We start from the raw sequence: 23388 nt of genomic DNA on the forward strand, positions 1-23388 counted from the left end.
GCCATAACTTTATTACATGCTGAACCCTTCCTAGAGCCAAACAGGAATGGAACAACAGAAGGAAACAGTGGAGCAGGTCCAAGCTCTGAGTACTGCATCTTTAAAAGATGTCTCAAGATGAGATGGCTTGTAGCATAAATAAAGGTATAGAAAAGACCTGAAGGCAAGTCTAGCTTTTGTCATGCCTCTTAATCCAATTTAAGTGTCAAAGGTAGAGAAACTGAATGATTCAGGCAATAAGTACCCATTCTAATTCCCATAACAGAAAAGCTTTGCACTTTTGCCTTCTTCAGAATATCAGATATTGATTTCACAGCAATAAATCTTGGGTTTTTAAGCAAATGTTTGTTTCAGTGCTTGCTTAAAAAAAGATTTACAGGATGTCTTATTAAGGGTGATGAGTGGTGTCATGTCCCAGATAGATCTTATCAAATATAGTATTGCAATCTCTCGTCACTTAGTGTAATCAACTACATACCAACTCAAATCATGAGACTTGAGTTCTTAGTCAGATTTCATTGATAGTTCAGGCCAGCTGTTCTGAACTTTATACTTATTTTTGGTGTCTGTAAAGAATATTTAACTAGATTTTTTCTGCCCTCCAAAAGGCAAATAGTACCAGAGAGACAATTTTGGTGTGTTAGCAAATGGTCTCTTCCCCAAGCATGGCCACTTTCCTGTTGTCTTTTCTTGTCTTGTCTCCTGGGCAGTAGATTTGGGGGTATGAGGTCGAGAAGAGAGAGGATCGGATAGAAGAGAATGAATCTAGGAAGCCAGTTCTGAGAGACTTTGTAGTCATACCTGAGGCCCAACAAATGACAAAAGATCAGGAGGTACTTTTAACTCTATACTGTACTTGAAATTGGAAATAAGGACTTGAAAATGGTGGTTCCCAACATAGTTAAACCTGTGTCGTTTAGTCCTGCTAACCCGGACTCTATGATAGAAAAATTATAATTATGTTAACTATATTTTTGTTGCCAATATTGCACTCTCCTCCTAGACATAATTTATTATTTATGTAATTTTATGTTGGCATTATTTAAGTAATTATAGTATTTAAGTAATTATTTATTGTCATATTGATTGGGCTTATAATCACTAGTAAATTGGTGAGCTATATATTTGGGTGTTTCTCTGTGGTAGAGGCCAAAGGATCAATTACTGGGAGGAAAAGACCATCTTGATGAAAGAAATATAATGGACAAACTGGGAAAAACATCTAAATATGCAGGCATTCCCTTCTTTCTGCTTCTTGTCTATCATGAAGCAAGTACTATGCTATATACATCAATTGTCATGAAGTGTGACCAAGTGTGTGGGCCATAATGACTGTGGAATGGACCATCAGAAACTATAAACCATAAGTACCTCCTTTCCACTGCAAAGTTATTTCTGTTGGGCACTTTAGTCACAGTGAAGACAGTAGTAACACAGTCAGTAAAAAGTTAAGCAGTTGCAATAGCTTAGAGAGTTGGACTCTTTCTTAAATAGATGAACAATACATCCAGCAGACATCTGATGGGTTTAGGAAAGTTTTGCCAGTAGATAAGATGTATTACAGGGAAAGATGTAATATAATTTTCTTCTAATTCCTTAGAAAATGATATTCTCTGTAACAGGCCATTTAACCATTGGTGAAACTGGCAAACAGTCTTAGAATTTGCAATTAGTCCATATTACACATCTGTGCATGGGCAACACATAAGTTATATGTGTTTGCTCAACAATTCTCAAACCTGATTTCAATTTTCAAGCCATACATACTGTGGTTTGTCCATCCTATGCCATCCCCTTTTGGAGGAACAGTCAGTATATTCAGAGAGAAAAACACAAGGAAGAAGATTTGCCCTTTCTGATAAATTATGCTCAGGATAAGGGCTCCTGATGGGGCACATGAGCAGTGAAATCATTTCTGAAGGGTAGCCTTGCCTACCACAATACAAGTTCATAGAGTCTTTTAAAAATAATTATTTATTTTATGTGTATGAGTATACTGTTGCTCTCTTCACACACACCAGAAGTTTTTGGATCTCATTATAGATGGTGTGAGCCACCATGTTGTTTCTGGGAATTGAGCTCAGGACCTCTGGAAGAGCAGTTAACCCCTGAGTTCAAGCTCTTAACCTTTGAGCCATCTCTCCAGCCCTGATAGACTCATTTTTTTAAATCAGAAATAAAAACCAAAAGCTATTCTTCTAAAATCACCCCATATTGATGCTTGATGAATATTTGTGTGTTCCAGAAAAAAAATTATTCTTTAGAGCAATGAAATAATGAATAAACCACACACTTTCTTTGTTCTTTACCTCAGAAGAAGTGACAACAGTCCAGAACCAACCAACTTTCTTCTCCTTCTTTTTACTCCTCCTCTTCTTTTTCCCCCTCCTCATCTTCTCTTCCTTCTGAACCTCCTCCTCTATTTCTCCTCCTCTTTTTGTCTTCCTTCTGATCATCCTCCCCTTCTTCCTCCTCATTTTCTTTCTCTTCCCTCTCCTCTTCTTTTTCCTTCTCTTATTATTCCTCTTCCTCCTCTTCTTCTCTTGCTCTGGATCCTCCTATTCCTCATCTTTATCTTTTTTTCTTCCCCTGGACTCTGTAATATGACAGCAACTCAGACTATTCATATAATTTCTAAATTAAAGCTATTTGTTCTGTTATTTGTCTCTGTGTGGGTGTCTGTATGTGAGAGCAATGCCCGTGGATATACAGAGATCTCCCAGGGCTTGAGTTAGTGGCTGATGTCAGCTGACAAGCTCAGTTCTCTGCACAAGCAATGCGTGCTTTCGACCACGAAGTTATCTCTGCATCCTTACAAAACAGAAAGCATTATAAAGATGGAAAATTTTGTTTAGGCTAATTAGAGTAACCTGTCTTGATTTATAAGTTGTTTCACTCGTCTCAAAGGACAATAGGTAGCTAATAAAAAGAGATATTTTTCAATCACACCTGAGAGGTCCCACTTTTTATTCATATTATTATAAAAATGTAAGTATTTTAATTAAAGTCATCATTAAAATTAACCCACAGTAGGAAAGCCAGTTGTTGAACCTCATCTATACTGATGCATTGGCTGGAGCAGGCAGGCAATGTAGATTTAGTGAGTCAGTTAGGAATGAATGAATGGTACTATGCAGTTAGAAGTCCCAAGCTGATATAGGAGACTGATTTATAATCTCCAGACATGGCACAGGCCTGTTTTTAGGTTCTTTGAGCAAGTGCTTATCCTTTTATAAAGCAAAAATGTTGGACCAAGGATCACAAAACCACTAGTAAAAGATCTTGGTGGTGGTCATTTTATGACATGTTCCTGATTTATATGCACATTCTAAATAGCAAAGTGATGTGGTTTCTCCTTTATACAGAACATCTATGAGGTCATGGACATCTCTGGTAATTTGGAAGAGGGATAAGAAGCTCCCTAGAAAGTGTAGCTTTTATTTGGGGTCATGTGTCCTCTCTGTGGTGGCCATAATTCAAAACAGCGAGGGCTTCCTAGACCATGGGGGACATTTTACATTATGTTCAAAAACATATTGCAAACTGGAGGAAAACCAGGGCTGCTCTGTTCTGCAGCAGGTGATTAATTTCATCTCAGCTCCAGGAGTGACCTGTGGGGTGACTCTTACCAGTGTGTGACAGGCACACCAAGAGAAGGAATAATCTGCCAGGTTTCTTGGCTCGGTTCCTTTTCTGACATATCTAAGTAGTTTTTGCAATGTGAGTTAGAGTCCACTGAGCCTTCTGCTGCTCCACGGTAGGATGAATGGTTTTTGCCTGCCTGAACCCAGAGCGCTGCTGTGACCGAGGTGAGGAAAACACCTTTTCCACTGCAGTCTAGTCTCCTGTCCCACAGCCCTGCAGACAAAATCTGTGCACAGCTTGGGAGCCCTTTCAGACTGTAAAACATAAGAGAGTGGGTGATCAAATAGGTTCCTCCATATACACAAAGTGCAACTTGTTATAACTCTGATGTACTCGGCAAAACAAACAAACAACAGTCTCACCACGTAAAAGCCTAATTTAAAGAGCAACGCAGACCAGGGTCTCAGCAGTCTGTTTGCACACTTCTACTGGTGTGAGTAAAGCCTTCTGTAAAGAAAAAGCAGTGATGTGATAAAAGGTGTTTTATTTCTCTCCTTCCTGACCCTTTAATACTCATAGGATTTTTTTTTAAAGCCACAGCTCTCTAAGGGACAGGCTCCTTCACCCCAGTCATTTGGTGATACACTGCTCTCTTGGTGGTCTGGATAGGAGGTTAGTGCATTGTTAAGTTACAGGTCCCTTTGGAAAAGATGAGGAGAGATGTACTCTTAAAAACAAAACAAAACAAAACAAAACAAAAAAAACAAGTTAAAGAAGGTTTTATTTTTCTGTCAGAATACCATCTAATAAAGAGAGAAGAGCGTTTCTTTATAGCCAAGATTAAGCTGGAACTTGGTTTATGTGCCTCTCACTCTGAGTCTTTTCCAAAGACTTCACTTGAAGGATGAGTCAGAATGATGTGTATGAAGTTTTGAGGTACACCGGGACAGTATTTTTCTGTTATTTATTTTAGGCATGTTTAGTCATTTGCCCATGGGTGCATTATGAACACGTAAGTATATAATATATAGAAGAAAAAGGGGGGTGATGAAGAATGAAACAAAGCAAGGAAAAATGAGCAGAAAGGAGCTGAGGAAATGGCTCAGTCAGGAAAATGCTTGCTACGTAAGCATGTGGACCCTTGTGTAGACCCTTAGCACCAATCGGAAAGACAGGCTTAGTGGCTTGTGACTATAATTCTAGTACTGATAAGGTGGAGAAAGGAGAATCCTTAGCGCTCACTACCTCGTCAGTCTTTCCAAATGGTGAGCTCCAGGTTCAATGAGACCCTGTCTCAAAACATCAGGTGGAAAGCAACAGAGGAAGTCAGCTGCCATTGACATCTGGCCTCTACAGGCACGTGCACACACACACACACACACACACACACACACACACACATGTGCACAGACATGAACCCTCCTCATACGTGCTGCACAAAGGAATTCAAGAAGTTAATGTATTCATGATGTTATTAGCCATAGCTTTAACTTCCCAAAGCACAAAACTCAACAGTTTAGAATTTGCATAGTTCAGTTGTCTGACTACACCTGTTGTAGCCTATTTTAGGCAACCAATGTAGTCACTGCATACGCAGCTAGGGAATGATGTTAGAGAGCTCCAGCATAGGCTCGTATCAGTGTATTTTTAACAAGTTAATTAATTTTACTTTGGATAACTCTAAAGTACTACAATAGCAATTATCGAGTCTCGGTGCTTCAGTCTTGGAGCACATAAAGTTCCATGTGTAAAACCATATGCTTATGTATATGTGACATCATGGGAACCTGCTGGAACATTTGTGAGCATCTGTTGAGCACCGTGCACTTGTTAAAATGGTTAAGGATAAAGGTAATGCTTAGAACTGCACCTAGCATTAACTAGAAAAGGCATTGCTTACAAATGGACTGATATATTGTCTTCTGACGTGTGAACCAAGCATTGCAGAAGAGCTCAGCAGGTAGTGGCATGTGTCCAACCCTGATGGCTTGAGCTCAAGTCCCAGAGCCCACATGGTGGAAGAAGAGAACCAGCTCCTGCATGTTGTCCTCTGAAACTCAAGATGCATAGGGTGGCATGTGTATACTGTCCTCTGCTTCCCCAAGGTAAACGTATGTACTCATTTTTAAGAGCAATCTGATTTTATATCTTTTGAATCAATTGTAAGCCTTTTAATTTTAGAGGCAAATTCTGGGTCCAGGGTAAATTATAATCACCTTTTTCCTCACACCAATTTCAGTGCTAGAAAGAATATTGTAATGAATGTAATAAATGAAGGAGGGGCAAGAATAATAAATAATTTTAAGAGCAGATTTTTCCCTCCACCAATAGCAGTACTGTGGTTGAAGATCTTAAGGGAAATAGAGTTGTTTGGAGAATGTTAGAAGCTCTTTGCTAGTCTCTCTCTGTTCCTCTTGTCTAAGAGGATCATTTTTCAGCCTTAAACTACATGTTGAAAACATAAATGTAAGGAGATTCTTTGCTACTGTCTGTCTGTGGGACCAGAAAAATTGCCCATATCCTTTAATCCCAACAACCACCATGAGCACGAAGAACCACAGTCACACTGATGCTGTAGATTGTGTACATTAGTTACAGGGTTGGCAGAAAATGCATCTATTTTAAAGCCCTACTTTTTATTCATTGGTCTGGGTCACCGCCAAACATTGTATTGGGTTAGAAAAGGGAAAGTTCCACCAATATTAAGACCACGCAAAATATATTTAATAAATATTATAGAAATACTCTATTCCCTAAAACCTTATGTTAAAATGCTAAACCAGCCCATGACTATGTTGCTTGCGTCCTAGAGTCCTATAGAGAAGCACTTCAGAGGGGTAAGTTTTGGGTACTGGGGTGTTTGGCAGAGTCAGGGCTCAGGGACTTCACTAGTGTATAGTCTCCTATGCTACAGCCTTGTCCTCAACTATTTCTTGATATTTGTAAAATATTAAAATTTTAACCAACAGTAGTTCACAATTCCTTAATGTAAGGCCATTTTCCAAAGACCTTTGTTTTTGGTATGACTAAGTTCAACCAAAAATTCAGAACTCAACCTCTTCATGGACTCGCCCATTGTCTTAGTTAGGATTTTACTGCTGTGAGCAGACACCATGACCAAGGCAAGTCTTATAAGGACTTATAAGACTTATGTTTAACTGGGGCTGGCTTAAATGTTTAGAGGTTCAGTACATTATCATCAAGGTGTGACATGGCAGCATCCAGGCAGGCATGGTGCAGGAGGAGCTGAGAGGCCTGCATCTTCATCTGAGGACTGCTAGCAGAATACTAGCTTCCAAGAACCTAGGATGAGGGTCTCAAAGCCTACTCCCACGGTGACACATCTATTCCACCAAGGCCACACCTACTATTAGTGTCACTCTCTGGGCCAAAGATATACAAAACCATCACACCCTTTCTGTACCTGACTTGAAATGTCTGTTTTCCAAACAGATTTTCTTGCTAGAGGCAGTACAGAAATTGTTTATATTCCAAGAATTTGCTTACACTGTACATCATAAGACATTGGACTTTAAGTGACTCTCTGAACATTACTAGTCAAAGCTCTAGAAGATGACAGTATCTGTGGCTGCCCAGGTTTTTGGAGAAGCAAACAGATGAGCAGGAGTAAATTTTCTATTCCAACTTCAAAAGCATGGAACAAAAAATGTTTTCAGATGTTTTTCTACTTAAGAAAGTTACTTATGTAATTCTGAGACATTCACAAAATTTAGGCTTACAGAAGTCTGTGAATAGATTTAAGCGTTAGAAAGAACAAAAGGAAACTCATAACCCGTGTTTCTTTCACTGTTAACCCCAGCAAATGATAGCTGTTTGTATGTGTGCCTAAAAAGATGCCCCAAAGGGAAACATTTGTGAACTATGGCGCCAAGTCCTAGTCAACTCCAGGGACTGACATCCTGAATATCGTATTAGTGAGTCACATCACATGACCAACCCCAGCTGTGTAAAGGACTAGCTTTAGTAATTACAGGCTTTAGCTTCTCATAATTGCTTTGCTAACTTTTGATTTTATTACACATTTTCGTGTATTTATTTGTGTGTGTCTGTGTGTGTCCGTACCGGTAGGGAGGTGGGTGGGAGGATGCACTCACAGAGAACAGAAGAACCTTCTTGTACCATGTGGGTCTTGAGAATTGAACTTAGGTTCTCAGACCTGGCAGCAAGTGCCTTTAACCTACTGAGCCTCCTTGTTGACCTAAGCTTCTTTTGATTTCCAGTAGATTGTTCTGAAGACAACTCATCCAAAGCTCCATATTTCTACTTGTCCAAATCTGTATCCTTCAGAAATTCTTCCAACATTTATCTTGGCAGCTGGAATGAATTTGCAAGGATTCCCTTGACCTACATGACCTCCCAAAGTCTGACTTCTGCCTTGCTCTCTGATCTGTGTCCTTTGACCTCTTGTGGTCTGACTTCTGCTTTTCTCTCTGATTTGTGTCATTTGATACTCACTACCCTTCTTCCCTCTTCTCTAGACACACACTTTCTACATATCTCCAACCAGTTTAGTTTATGTCTCTTGGTGGCTTTTGCACTTTGTGTCTCCGGTTTGGGTTGCCTGTGACCATTCAAGTCTTGGTTTGAATGTCACTTGCATCAAGAGGGGTTCTCTGACCCCCTGACTTTTGATCTGAGTAGCAGCACACCTATCAGCCTCATCCATTCTAACACATCAATCTGTTTAGTTCATCTAGAGCAATGGTTCTCAACCTTCATAACGCTGCAACCCTGATATACAGTTCCTCATGTTGTGGTGACCCCCAAACATAAAACTATTTTTTTTTGTTACTTCATAACTGCAATTTTGCTACTGTTAGGAATTTTAAAAGATGTTCTGCCTTCTTTATTTTTATTTTTAAAGATGTATTTATTTTTATTTATGAGTATACTACAGTTGTCTTCAGACACACCAGAAGAGTATGTTGGATCCTGTTCCAGATGGTTATGAGCTACCATGTGGTTGCTGGGATTTGAACTCAGGACCTCTGGAAGAGCAGTAAGTGCTCTTAACCACTGAGCCATCTCTCCATCTTTTGTTAGGAATTTCAAAATATGTACCTGATAGACAGGCCAAAACAGGTCATGACCCACAGGTTGAGAACGACTAGTCTAAAACATCTCTATTCCCAATATGAGTGTATTTACCTCTCTTTGATATTTTAATTTTTCTCTTATTACTAGTCAGTGACAACATTCTTTCCCACAATACTTAGCATCTTAATGCTGACCCACACATGGGAGGTTTTCAGTAGATATCTACTGATTGACTTATAACATTATTTTTCTAAATGGAGAGAGTTCTTTTCATAAATAGCTTGCATAAAAATGGATCCCTTCAGTCTTTAAATTTGAAGGCCTCAATGACCTTTTTAAAAAGACATTTTTTAAAGCTGAAGTATCTATAACACTTGTAGCATATTCCTTTAAGTATTGAAATCATTTATTTCCTCTCCATGACCTATTTGTAAATATTTCCTGATCACACACACACACATTCACTATTGTCTGAATTCTTTAACATCAGATTTCAGCCAACCCCACTTTAACTAACCAAGAGTCACCAACTACTTGATTCTAGGCAGAAAGAGAAAAGAGGTGAGCTTCAATATCCACCAAATTTAAATATAAGCTACTTCTCTACTTAATACATTGCCAATTCTACATCAAGTTCTAAAAACAAATTTACCTAGGCCCCCTCATTAAATAGCCCACCTTTGATCTTTCTGAGCAGGGTTGAATTCAGCTCTAAGCTATGTAAATCTTCTCATGGTGTACCTTTAATGATATGCCCATCTGTAGGATGACAATATGAATGCTATTCCCATTGGGTTATTGTATTTAACAAAGAGCCACATCTAAAGAGCTGCATGTCAAGTGAACCTGTATTAACCCTTTTCTTCTGATATGTGAAATAATTATTTCTCACCATCATATTCTTCACTTGTAATATAAAGAGGGTCCTCTAAACAGATCTTTAGAGAAAGTTTAAAAAAACGCATTGTCATCTTTTTATATAAAGATAAGAAAATACCTGTTTATATGGGGGATGCCTGTGACTAGATTGCATTAAATATATGTATGAAATTGTCAAAGACCATTTAATTAAAAAGTTGAAAATGCTATTTTAGCCTGTAACCAGTATAAGGCATCTACAAAGTGTCGCATTTTAAATGATGTAAGGGACCCATTCTATGGAAGAAGATAGGCTATGCAATACTCTCATCAGTAGACAGAGCGTTGCAACAGCTCTAGGTGTAGGAAAAGCTCATCTCGGTCTGTGACACAGGAGGGAGCATACAACTCTTGGCTTTGAATTTGAAGCACAGACATGGTCCCTAAAGAGCTCTGTCATCAGCTCAGTATGGGTTTCGTCATTGTGAAATGGTCTCCGGGATGAACTTAGTTGGCATTAAATGTTTTGCATATAAAGTGCCTACAATGTGTTTTCTTGACCATATAGCAAGTGTTTAATAGAGACCTTTTTTTTGTCCTGTTTTTAATTTTTCATATGAAATTATTGGAAGTTTTTTTTTTTTTTTTTTTTTTTTTTTTTCTGCCTTGGTACCAACCCTCTGACTTTATAAAGGAAATTAATGTACAATTATGACTTAATTTATTGTGGTCAGCTAGAGAGACACATAATGATAGGAGGTGTCTTCTGGGAGTCCGATGCTGTTCTATTTGACCTACTTTGTAGCCCGGCAACATTACCAAGTACTTACATTATCAGTAATGATGGAGCCTGGAAGTTAGCCAAGGCCACCAGGTAGGATGGTAGGATTAATTCAGGCTTCCTGTAATTGGTCCCTCAGAAACTGCAATCTAGGGATTTGATAGAAAGAGTTGGAAACTCTTAAGAGAAATGGGTAATTTGCTCTTTCTAGGTAGGTCCCAGTATAATGATTTGAACTTAGATTTTAATCTTATAGGCCTACACAGAGAGGGAAAGTTAGACATCACCTTGACCTAAGCATGGAGAGCTTCAAGAGAGTCCTTTCATCTCCAGAAATGGTCTGTAGCATGTTTTACTGTGTGTGCATATGGACGATAGTTTGGTCTTTCATCAGATATTCAGATGGGACCAGTTCTCGAAACTGTTCAACCCACTGTACTTGAGCAATCCCCAGGACAGGCTGTGCATGTGTGTATTCTAATGAAAAGTGACGTGTCTTGTAGGATCACCTTGAACGGTCACATAATGAGGTAGGATCAGAGTAGAGGAGACAAGGTATCCCAAGGAGCACGCTTCATCGTCATACAGACCACTTTCATTTGTTAGTGGGTGTGATTTATACAGAACTCTAAGCATTAGGAAGAATACTGGTGTATAAAAGTAAAAAGAAGAAATGCTGCCATTCAGTGGACTATCTGGTTGGAAGCAAAGTAATGTGTTTAAACGGAGAGAGCAAGCAAACAAAACTCCAGGCCCCCAAAGCGATGCCAAAGTATGTGGCTGGCTGGAATCTGCAGTCTAAGTGCAGAGTCTAAGTGAGGTTAGATGGTGGTATCCAGATGGAGAAAATAAAGGTAATCAGGCAACACTGGTGTAGCACCAGGGAGGAGAAAGGTCCAGACCTGAAGTGACTGGGAGTTTGAACTATACAAAGGCAGACGGTTTTACTACATTAAAACAGTATGACAACTGGTGCCATACTATTTTATGGAGTTAAAGGTCTTAGATATAAAATAAGACCTTATCCCCTTGAGATAGACCAATGCGAAACATTCTCTCAAAATTCATTTCACAAAGTAATACTAATTTAAGTTCATCCACTCAATTCATGACTTCGGTAAACAACATTTCTTCGTTTCTGATAGCCTCACAGATAACCTTAAAAATAAAATTAACTTCAGAAACGCTTCAAAGCAGGCTCTTGTCACAGTAAATCATTCTTGCACCATCTGGGGGCTGGGGCTGTGTGCTCTGCTTGGAGTCATTTCCGGGAGTCCTGGCTGGGCTGCAGGCCTCACGGTTGGAAACAGTATTACTCTGTTGCCCTCTGCTGGACCATCTTGGGAAGTTCACCGAGAAACAATGGTGCCCAGGCCTTTTTAAGGCAGGCACTGTTGGTGAGGCTCAAATTCACCGCAGCCTCCAGGCCAGATTCATTTAGGGCTGTTCACAGGCCTCCCAGTCAGGTACACTTTGGCATTATTCCTGTATTCATTAACTAAAAGGAGTAATTGGATTTTTCCCGTAAGGATTTAAAGCTAATTTTAAAAGTAGTCCAGAAAAAATAGTCCCGCTTTTTCATTCGCTTGAGCGCTGGGTGTTCCTTTCGCAGAGCTCTATGTGTGCTTCGTCGTGGGTGGGGACCATCTTGCCATCAGAGTAAACTAGGGTGGGGCTCCCTAGTGGTTTTTCAATTCTGTTCGATTAGGTTTTTTTTTTAATGGTGAGAAAAGTGCATTGATATTCATGACTGATTTTCTTGTCTCAAATAATCGAGTTAGTGCCGTGGTGTTAAATTAGATTTAGTGTCCTCTTCGGTGTTCCTTTGGTTTCCTGCTCAGCTGACTTTTTTTTTTTTTTTTTTTCTGATAGAGGTGAAAAATCATTCACTGTAATTAAGAAAGGGGTGGGGTGGTTGCTAAGAAAAAAAGAGAGAAAGGAGCTGTGAATTGTCACGTGGGCAAACTGATGACAAACTTCTAAGAGAAACCGATGGGAGCTGAGCGAGGTAAGAAAGAGGGACAGTGCATTCTAATGCTCCATTGCTCCTTTTTTCCCCCTTTCTTTCTTTAAATTTTAAAGGATCAATAATATGTACATGATGCTCTGTCTCCGGTTTCCATAACAACCCGCCTCATTGAAAGACAGCAGGCTCCGCAAATCTCCAATTATCAGCCTTCCAGGGCTTATTAATGGAGCTGAGGACCCCGGTGAGGCAGGCAGCTCATTGTTGGCTCTTGCCTGGTGGGCTGGCGAGAGGGTGGGAGCAGAGTGAAGTGAAGCTGTGTAGCCAGCCAGCAGCCATTTGTCGCCTGTCGCTTCTGGGGGCTGCAGCCACTCAGGAGACATGAGCACATCTTCTAAAGTCTCCCGGGGCTGTACTGATGTGGCAGACAGCTTAGGGCGGTGGGTAGAATCTGCCTTTTCAGCTCCACACCAATCGTCATCCTCCTGTAGTAAATCTACATGAATATAGCATACACTCCATTTGTCTATCGAACTCCCGTAATTTATTGAGGATTCTTCACAAAAACAATTGTGTCTCTCTGTTTCCAGTGCTATCCCAAGTCTTAATTAAAATGTGAAACCAAACTAATGCATATCTGATCATTTCGAGTTTGTCAGTCTTTGGTCTGACATTCATTTATTAGGCCCTTACATAAGGTCAATTCTAAGAGCAATCAACTTGGTGACAAATACCTTTAATCCTAGCATGCCAGACATGGTGGTGGGCTGAACTATGAGTTCAAAGCCAGCCTGGTCTACAGGGAGAGTTCCAGAATAAAACAGGAAACCAGTTTAAAAACAGCAAGTATAACACTGATGAAAAATATAGATTATATATGCTTCTGTTCAACAGCCACTGCTAAATTCTGTATATGTAGTATCTTCTTGGAAGCACAGTCACTTTGTGCTTAGGCTGTTACCCCTTTCCATAGATACAGAAGTGAGCAACAGAACTCCATGTGTATGCATGATCAGAGTCTCAGGCTTTCCCCTCTCTACTAGGTTTATTTTCCTATAAAATAAAGTCAGATTAGAATAAAAAGAACCAACCGTGCTATGTAATCTAATGTGATCAAGGAAATGCTTATCCTAATCTTTGATTGATAATTGCTATCTGTGTCCTTATTGGATTTCAAACTGGGGGAGGTTTATATATAATAAAACACACAAAACATTAGAAATGGAGTAATTACAGTCATAAAATATGTCAGGAGCATCAGATAGATATCAATTTTTATTGTAACGTGGAAGCTCTAGTTGATAAATAAAAACTTCCGTTTGACAGAATGCCAGATGAACGGACTCAGTAGCACAGAAATGTCTGCCTTCATGTTTAGAATAGTCCTTTACATAAACCGTGATCAGGAAAAGAAATCTTTTGGGGTCTTTCAGAAACAAAGAAGTCTGAGGGCATCATTAACTATTCAGAATCTCTGGGCTGCTTTGAAACACCTGAACATTCCATCAAGCAGAAGAACAGGACATGGTGGCCTTGCATCATGTTGTGAGACCAGACCAACCTTGGCAGTGTTTTCACAGAAACTGCTCAGATAACAATATTTGTGAATTTGTACTCGGGGACTTGGAACAGAATTTCATAACAGAGTCATCTTTCCCAGGATAGAGTGACAGGCATGTTTACTACTTAGCCCTCTTTGTGCTTCACACACCAAACAACCCTACTAGGAAGGGTTTGGAGCTGAGGAAGCTGAGGGTAGAGAGGTTACATGAGGTGCTTATGGCACCCTATTTAGGAAGTGACAGATTCCATATTACACTTGTGCCCTCTTTATTACAAGAGGCCTATATACAAGTGCCTATACCCGACACAAATTTCCTTGTCTGTGTCTTTTTTTATTTTTTATTTTTTTAATTCCTGATGACCATACAGGAATCCAGCAAGGACCTGGAGGCAGGAAGTAAAGCAGAGACCATAAAGAAACATGCCCTTTTCTCAGGCTCACTTCCGGCTACCTTCCTGGCATCTTATATCTGCCCAGGGATGGCAGTTGCCATGCTGGGTACACCTCCATCAAAGCAACACTTAAGAAAATACTGCACAGAGTTGGCTAGAGGTTAGTCTGACACAGCTACTTCCTCGATTGAGGTACCCTCCTCCCAGAAGTCTCTGCTTAGTGCCAAAGTTAACGAAAATTCCCAGGCACATAGTACTTTCCCTCATCTTATCCCTTTGCCCTGGCAGCTTCGATCATTTTCTTTCCTCTGATTTTTTGTGTCACCTCAAAGTTTGGTTCTTTGATCTCGTCCTTTCTGTCCAATGTATGCCTTTGATAATCAACTGTTTTAGTTACTCTTACATGGATGAAATCAGAACATCTAATAAAAACATCCCCAGAGAGGAAAGACTATGGCTACAAGGGTGTCAAACCAAAGCTCCTTGGCCCCAGGGGCTTAGGCCAAACATTGTGATAATGGTGGCATGTGATGGGGGACCTTCTTCACGGTACACAGTCAGCAGAGTCCTAAGAAGATGTGGTGGAGTAAGATGTAGCTTCCCAGGACTCAAAGGTACCTCCTCTATCCACAGTGGATGCTGAACCACCCAGTCTTTACCAGGCATTCATTGCTGCTACCTGTTAGCGACTGTGATGACTGTGTATTAGGCAGCATTCCATGACACTCCTACATTCCAGCTTTTACACTCTTTCTACCCCCCTTTTCCGCAATGTTTTCTGGGCTCATGGAATGGTATAAACATCCATTGTAGGGCTGAACTGCAGTTAGATCTTAATGACTTATTTGCAATATAAGGTCCTTGAAGACAAGGTATTCTTTGCTTTGGCTCTGTTTTGTACATTGTTGTATCCCTAGCAAGTAGAACATGGAGCAACATTGTAGCAGGTATTTGTTTCATTTCATTACTAAAAAAGCCATCCAAATGGCAATATGACAGGCATTTCTTTTGGTTATTATCACTTAAAGGAAAACAAAGTAGCAGACTAACTCTAAAAGATAGCACACAGGTGGCAAAGAAGACATGCTGATTTTTTTAGTAGGTTTAGTTTCTTTTTACTGCTAAGGTACTTCATCTCTTTTCCTGGATAGATCTTCCCCTGTTTTCCTTTGCTTTTGTAGACTCTTTGATGACTCATATCATTACATATGCAGGAATGGCACCAAAGCACTTGATCTTGTTTCAGTCTCCCCTCTGCATGGAAGAGCAGCCACAGGTCAGGTACATTGTCTCAGTCTCCTAAGGCAAAGGATATATAAAGTCCAGAGAACAATTTTCACCAATCCAAATGTTTGTGTTTGAATGTAAAAGGTCCCATACAGCACATGTGTTTGAACAGCTGGTCCCAAGCTGGTGGAAGGTTGTAGAGAGTTTAGGAGATGGGGTCTTTCTAGAAGTGAGACATGGAGATAGGGCACGAGATTTTAATGCTCATCTTCATTTCCTATTCTCTCCCTGCTTCTTAACTATGGACACAAGGTGACCATATCCCCTCACAATTCTTCCCCCATGCCTTCTTTAATGTAGTGGACTCTATCTTTCAAATTGTAAGCCAGAACAAATTATTTCTCCCCTAACTTGCTTCTTTCTTGTCAGTAATGCATGGTTTTATCGCAACCACTGAGGATTCTACTCGGACTGAAAATAGATGGTAAGATTCATGTCTCCATCGGAGTGAGCTATTTTTCTCTCATGGTGAATCAGCAAATCAAAGTCATGGGAGCTTTTATGTCTATAAAGCTTCTGTGGATTAAAATTTTCTATGCCATAAATTATGGTTAACTCAGCATTTACCCAACAGTGGTTCCGTTTTAGTATGTTGAATGTTCTTGCATGCTGATTATAGCCCAATTTAATTTAAACATTTCTTGGAAGCAACCATTGTATGAAAGCCCATATATATATATATATATATATGATGCTTATACATACATAAAGATTAAATGGAAGCAGCATACAACCATACATATAGCAATTTGTAAACAGGCACACACATGTGTGCACACACATGCACACATATGCATTCAGGACATGCGTTTAGCTTTGAGTGATGTCTTAGTTACTGTAGGAATGTTTTGGGTTCACAGTTCCGATAGATTTTATAATAGCTCAGAAGTTATGGCTGGGCAGTCCATTCTTGACAACTGGGGTATATGGCCTAGACTATACATCTCCTGTGGGCCAGTAAATGGAAGGAGAAGAGCAGGTACTACAGGCCAGCCCTCCTCCTATAACAGAGGGAGAAGAGCAGGTACTACAGGCCAGCCCTCCTCCTATAACAGAGGGAGAAGAGCAGGTACTACAGGCCAGCCCTCCTCCTATAACAGAGGGAGAAGAGCAGGTACTACAGGCCAGCCCTCCTCCTATAAAGGAGGGAGAAGAGCAGGTACTACAGGCCAGCCCTCCTCCTATAACTGTCAAAATCCTGTCCCCATTGACCTACTTTTTCCAACAAGGGCCTGCCTCCTGAAGATTCTGCAGTTTCCTAAGATACTATTACCATCCGAAAAGCAAATATCCAAGATGTACTCCTCTGAGGGTTCTTTCAGACTCAAACAGAAGTGTTGGTCATAATCTAAAGATTAAGTTTCATATCATCTATGAGCCCTGCCTGATTAAAAAAAAAAAAAAAAAAAAAAAAAAAAAAAAAAAAACCTTCGACTTAGAAAACTCCAGTAAACTCAGTGGGACTTCCTTTAGGTGCGGACTGTGGTTAGGAAAGGCACCTGTAAAAAGATGGAGCACTGAGACCAACAGTAAGCCTGGGCTGTATGGGTTGGGGTGAACTTTGATGAGACAGGGCTGTGGGGCACACTTACGCTTGGCTGTGTTTAGAGAGTGAAGTGGAGGAATGTAACCAGGGTGTGAACTGAGAACACACAGAGGCAAGGAACAAGAGCTTCAGTGCAACCTAAAAATTCCAGCCCAACAGGAAGCTATGTCAGAAAGGACCAGGGGGCCAGCAAGGGATCATAAAGCTCCCAAGAGTCAAGACTGAAGATTTCCCATGATGGGAGACTGCCTGTGAATCAGAGAACAAAATGCAGTTGCATGGCTTAACAATTTTGTCCTAAATTGATTTCCTGTCATTCTTTAGTCAATTCTCAGCACAGCCACCACCCTCTCTTACTCAAACTGCTGCCCAGCCCTTACATATAACTCGGGTAAGTGAAAAGAATACAAGTGTGTGTTTCTGTGTGTACGTGGGAGGGAAGGAGCTGTAATTAACTGTCACTGCCGAGTACTTGGAAATGTGGCAGCCATTCTTGGGGATTTCCTACTTCCAAGACTCGGGTTGAAGATTCTCCGATGAGTCGGCTGACTGTGTTAAGCATTGGCAGGAGATTGATGGGAATATAATCATTCCAGCTCAACTATTTGTCTTTAGCAACCCGTGTCCTGACACCTGCTGGTACTGCAGATTTATAGCTTGTCACCGTGAGTAAGGTGTTTGAGGGACACTGTAACAAGCTTAATTCTACCCTTCTACAGAATGCTTTTGTTTTCTCTTACTGGCTCCCATGTTATCGTAACACCCTGAATCTGTTCCATCTATTCCAACCTTTCTCTGCCTCCCCCTACCACCAAGCTCCCACCCAGATCTCCAGAGAATCACTGCTACCAGATCCATCAGCCAAAGTTAGTGGGTTCCCATGGCAACCAGGCAGCTGGTGTCTAGACACTGAGAGAGAAGCTTTGCAATTGAACTGCAAATCTAGATTCTAACACACCCCTTTCTCTCCCCCCACTCCAAGTTCCTCCCATTTCCCTTTATTTACAACAGGCATTAGTGCCAGCACTGGATGAGGTTTCCTTTTGGCAGACCATTAAAGGAAGAGGGGAGGAGAGAGCAGGAGAGAAGCCCAACCGTACTGTCTGTCTTGTCATGTCAGTAAGAAGGCAACGGAGCTGACACACTCTGATGGTGCTTGCTCTTTATTTTTTTTCTCACGAAGGACTTTATTTAATTAAAATATTTTAAATTAGAAAACAGTGCCACTAGTCCACTGGGAGTCATAAGCATCTTTAAAAGCCAATAAAAGCGTTTTCAGGGTAAGGCTACAGCCGATACACAGGGGTGAGGTGGAATTTTTCACCGGCACCAGGCAATCAATATAATTTCTCTTTCTATGTGGCTCGGGGGAATTACATGTCTTTGGCATTATAGGAAAATTCAAGAAAGGGCTTTAAGTGACACCTCATATCTATAAAAGTCAAGTTGAAATCTTTATTTCTCTTGAGGAAGAGAAAAGGCGCTCCTTAACAACCAGGGGCTAGTCTGGTTTTTTGTCTTTTTGTAGAATTCTCCTGTGTATATAAACATTTTATAGAGCACAAAAATTAGGCAAAGGCACTTTATATAAGACAACTATGATCAAACCTGAGCATGATCTAAATATAAACAATGTCCAAATTACAAAAAGGACAACTATGTCCTTAGCCTGGCTATATAAATAAATTAGGTTTTTATACATGATATTCATTGAAGTGTTCCGTCATAAAACTACCCATCCTTGACATGATTCCTGTGTGGAAGAATGTTCTGTTTCCTTGTGTTCATCTACAGTTCGCCAAACGCAAACTCAAATAAATCATGTCGGACTCTTCTGAGATGTCTCGTGTCTCCGCATGTTTTCATGGCGGCAGCCTGTCAGTAAACCCTGAAGCTCTTGGCAGTCTTTGGATAGGAAATGTTGATACTCCATCAAGTTTCTTTGTTCCCTTAAATAAAATGTATTTTTTCTCATACATACATTTTTTTTATTCTACAGTTATACATAATTTTGAATTGCCTTCAAATTCGGGCTGGAGAAATGGCTCTGTGGCTAAAGAGAAACTGAAGATCTGAGGTCAGATTTCCCATAGCCACATACTTCAGATATTTGCTTAATCTTCTGCCCATTACACTTCATACCCAAACAGTGTTTGCATGGCTGATCCCTATTTCTTTCAGATCTGATATTGTTTTTGCGTCAACTTTATCAGTATAGTTGTAGTTTTTAACCTCATGTTTATGGACTCAGTTGGGGAGCTGTGTCAAGGAAAGAAGAATAAAGAGATATGGGCACACATAGCGAAAGAGAATTTACATAGGTCACCGAGATATGATAAGTGCCGTTTGAGTTTGATTGTATTTATAAAAGAAATGGCACCTTAAAGTATTCAGTGCACCTTAAAATGTGGTACAGAAAGAAGCATGGGAGTTAAGGAGATAGAAACATATTTGGCCAAAGAATCTTGAATTTGGTGACTATGACACAAAGACAAACTTTTGTAATAAAAGAAATCAATATGCTTACAAGATTCTTTACAGATTAGATTATGGGAATAGAACCAATGAGATGGCACATCTAGGAAAGGCACTGGCCACCAAACCTAGTGACCTGGATTAGACTCCCAGAACTCACATGGGGAAAGAAGAGAACTGATTGCTTCACTTACTTTTCCAATCTCCCCCTACATACCTTGGCATGTATGTACACATCCATAATAATAAAATAAATGTCATTAAAATAGATGTGATAGGATACTTTTTAACAGATCACTTTAATGTCATTAGAAAAGTTGAGTATTTGGAACAATCAGCAAAGACGATTTGCAGAGTTGAATCTTGGGTGACAGTCATGTTAGGGGTAAAAGAAAGGAAGTCTGCCTCAACAGGGACAGAAATAAACCATAATGAATGAATTTATAATTAAAGATACAAAAAAGTAGTGTAAGAAGATGTCAAAACTAAAACGTGCCAGTAGCCTACTAGATGGTTTTTACTGGGTTATAGCAATAGGAATCCCACCACCAGGATCATAGGATCTTGGTTTTAAATGTGTTGCAGGCAGGAACAGACTGGTTATTGTTGAAGTGATTTACAGTTGGCATTGCGTTGAAGAAAGAGGAGCTTCATTCAGTGGAGAAGGATTTGTTTTTCAGGTGTCCAGCTCATGTCAGAGGGGCAAACAGTTCTAGGCAAGGGATGCTGATGTAGAGGTTCCACGTGTCCTGTTCAGGTTTGCCAGTAGTTTAGGCAACAGAAGAGGTCAATGTTTGGCATTGTTACAGGGATGTAAGGGTGGCATCCTGGAGCCGTACAGTAGTCCTGATTGTGAGAGCTGCAAATTATATGAAGATAATCTTCGTGCTAAGCCTCTTCCTGGAGTACAAAAGGATAAGGGGGTGTTCAGGAAGCCAAATGATGGCCAAGTTTCTTAGCTATTGCTGGATTCTCCATCACAGATCTTAGATAAAGTCAATATTTAAAAGAAAAACAAAACAGTCAAAGGTACAGAACAATGGAGGCATGGCAGTGAGGGTAACCAAGATTTATGCTTTAGAACACAATTGTTCTCTTTTGTTTTTGGTGAACTCAAGGGGGACATGGGTAGAAAAACAAGGAAGGAGTGGTAAAGGAAAAAAAATGTATAACTAATGCTGTTTCCTCACCTTGGAAATGAAAGGAGTAAGTAGGTTAGTACAAATCACCAGAAAAGAGTTTACCCTGGAGTTTCACAAAAGGCATTGGATAGAAGAGAAATTACTAAGTTATTTTACTAAGTTATTTGTTTTATGGTCCTCCGGCAGACAGGCTACATAAAACATATGTTGGTAGATTTCTGTGGAATTCCACGGATACTCAGGGTTGTAGAACTGGAGATTGTCTGTCTCTGGAGGTGTCACTGTAGATAGTTACACAAGACTGGGGGTGTGCCAGGGTCTCCAAGACCCCGTTTAACACTGAAGTGTTATTGCTACATATCCTGACCAATTTCAAATTATCTTAAAAGTTGTATTTAAAAAAGAATAATTAAAGATTGTCTCTATACACAATATGTCCGAGAGAATGGCTTTATTGGAGAATAAATATCGGATAGGGAAACAGAAAGGGGTGACTTTCTTCTATATTTGTTAATTTGTTTGTTTGGTTTGATTTGATATGGTTGCTTTGGTTTGATTTGTTTTTTCTTTTCTTTTTTTTTTCTTGTTTTGGCTGGGTTTCACTCTGTAACATAAACTGGCCACCAACTCCTGGAAGACCTTCTCATTATCCTCCCTAGTTCTGGAATTACAGGTGTGAGCCACTGTGCTCAGCTTAAGGGATAAATTTTCAGATTGCACTTTAAATAATGAACCTACGTGATTCTGCCCTAGATAACATTCAGACTCCAGGAATCTTTATTCTTTTGCTGATTATCTTCCTAATGTCCCCAAATAGCCAATGCTGTAATATTCAGTCACCACATATAAGAGATTAGAGATTGTGTCTAAAAAAGAAAAAAAATCGCTACAAATACTAATATTACTTTCCCAATACAGTTCTGATTGTGTTTCAGTGAATGCCATTGATTCTGAAAGCAATTCTTTTACTCAAAGGCAGCGCCATAATTTAACAAGCCCCAGGAAACCAAACCACACAATGAGTACAGAATGAATTGTCCCAGTAAGAGGTGGGGATTACATCTATTTATACACGTGCAAGCTTATAATACAAAATGCCTTTTATGGGTTTTGCTTGTTACAATAATGTTTTTTAAATTAACTTCAAAATTGGGTTAAACCTTCACAGTTGGTTTTGTAATGTTCTGTTACCACTGGAATCTGGAGGGGGTGGTTGATAAAGGAATGGTAGTCATTTTTATTTCCTCCTTTGCAGGGCATAAAAATGATCTCATAGACTGTAGCTAAGACAGGGTTTGTAATAATCTTAATCACTTCTGGACTTTGACCATTCAGTAACTCATTATTTTAATTTGTAAAATGTGTCATAATCCATAGTTACTACTTAGCCTAATGAACTTATTTAGAGGACCCTATTTTTTTCCCCTTCTCTGTGCAATTTCCACTTTGCCTCCCACAAACTGAGCACAACACTGAAATTGTATAAAGTCGTAATTCTCAGTACTGGCTCTGTGACCCTCCCGAGAGCAGAAGAAGGCTTCTGATAGATATTAAAGCAAGATTACATTGAATTGTCTTGTAGGTCACAAAGGAAAATAGGAACGAAGGTAGAGAAGATGGAAGCAATAGAGACACAGTACATTTAGGACCAAGGGAAGAGGTAGAAAATGTAATCAGCATTAGAGTCCACACATCCCCGGGATGGAGAGGCTGTGGTCTACTGGAAGGATCCGTGCATTCTGCTCTTTAGGCAAAGCACAGACCCTCTACCTTCCACTGTTCTCTCAGGGAAGAAGAAGTTGAGATTACATCATGCAAAAGGTTCCCCCAGCTTTCACTAATTACACAAACAATTTACTGTAATTTTATGACTCATCACAAGGCAAGTCTGTGATAATATATACAGGCTTAGGATTTTTTTATTCTGAATTATGTAGTTCAGCCATTTGCATTGATAAAACCAGCAAGATAACTGCCAACTTGCTAGCTTGTTGGGTGCCGGGTAGGCACAGCCATGAGGGAAAATTACACACCAAGGATAATTAATTGTCTGCCTAAGCTCAAGTTCTACTCAAACACATCACGGCAAGTCATGGCAAGAACCTAGCTGAGTGAGCCCCCTGGGTGCAGCTCCCAGTGGTTTACATCTCACCTACACAATGGGTGCTTAGAGCAGGACAGAATTTCAGGAATCTGTATCATGATTGGTGTCATACTCCTAAAACTAGAGACATGCCCAGTTTTAGTTTCTGAATGTCAGCCCTGGAATCAGATAACCAAATCATATTATCTGATATCAGATTGTAGGATCTAGCAAAACCTTTGTTTTCTTTCCCTTTAGAAATAAATGTTGAAACCGTCAACTTTGTAGTAGGTGATGTTGACTCTCAATGTATTTCAAAATATTGTTGAGGATTAATGCAGACTCTCTTTAATAATAATCAATATCACCTAAAAGATACATCATTCATTTTCTCAAGATCTGACTTGACAGAAGTCACAGGAGGAGGCTTAGAGGTCAGTTTCAGCTCCAGGGCTTCTGGGCCCTACCTTTGAAATGCACAGTATCTTCAGGAATAGGGACTAATCTCCCTCTGGGAGTCAAGCTGGGCCAATAGCCTGTGGTGTTTCCAGAGTCCCCTGAGTGTTAACTATTCAAAAAGGGGTTTCTCTGGAAGAGGAGTGGATGCAGGGAGGGGAGAGACCAGGCAGAAAGGAGGGAAGGGAAACTGAG

At 40.0% G+C, this 23388-nt stretch overlaps 1 protein-coding gene across 1 annotated transcript in view; it reads left to right on the forward strand.

Annotated features, from left to right (window-relative positions):
* GAP43 (growth associated protein 43) overlaps positions 1–23388 on the forward strand; it is a gene marked incomplete at its 3' end in the record, with an annotated part of 85756 nt that overhangs the window by 51507 nt on the left and 10861 nt on the right. The gene's annotated exons all lie outside the window — the stretch shown is intronic.

This window comes from Micromys minutus, assembly GCF_963924665.1.
Source record: "Micromys minutus genome assembly, chromosome: 7".
NCBI lineage: Eukaryota > Metazoa > Chordata > Mammalia > Rodentia > Muridae > Micromys > Micromys minutus.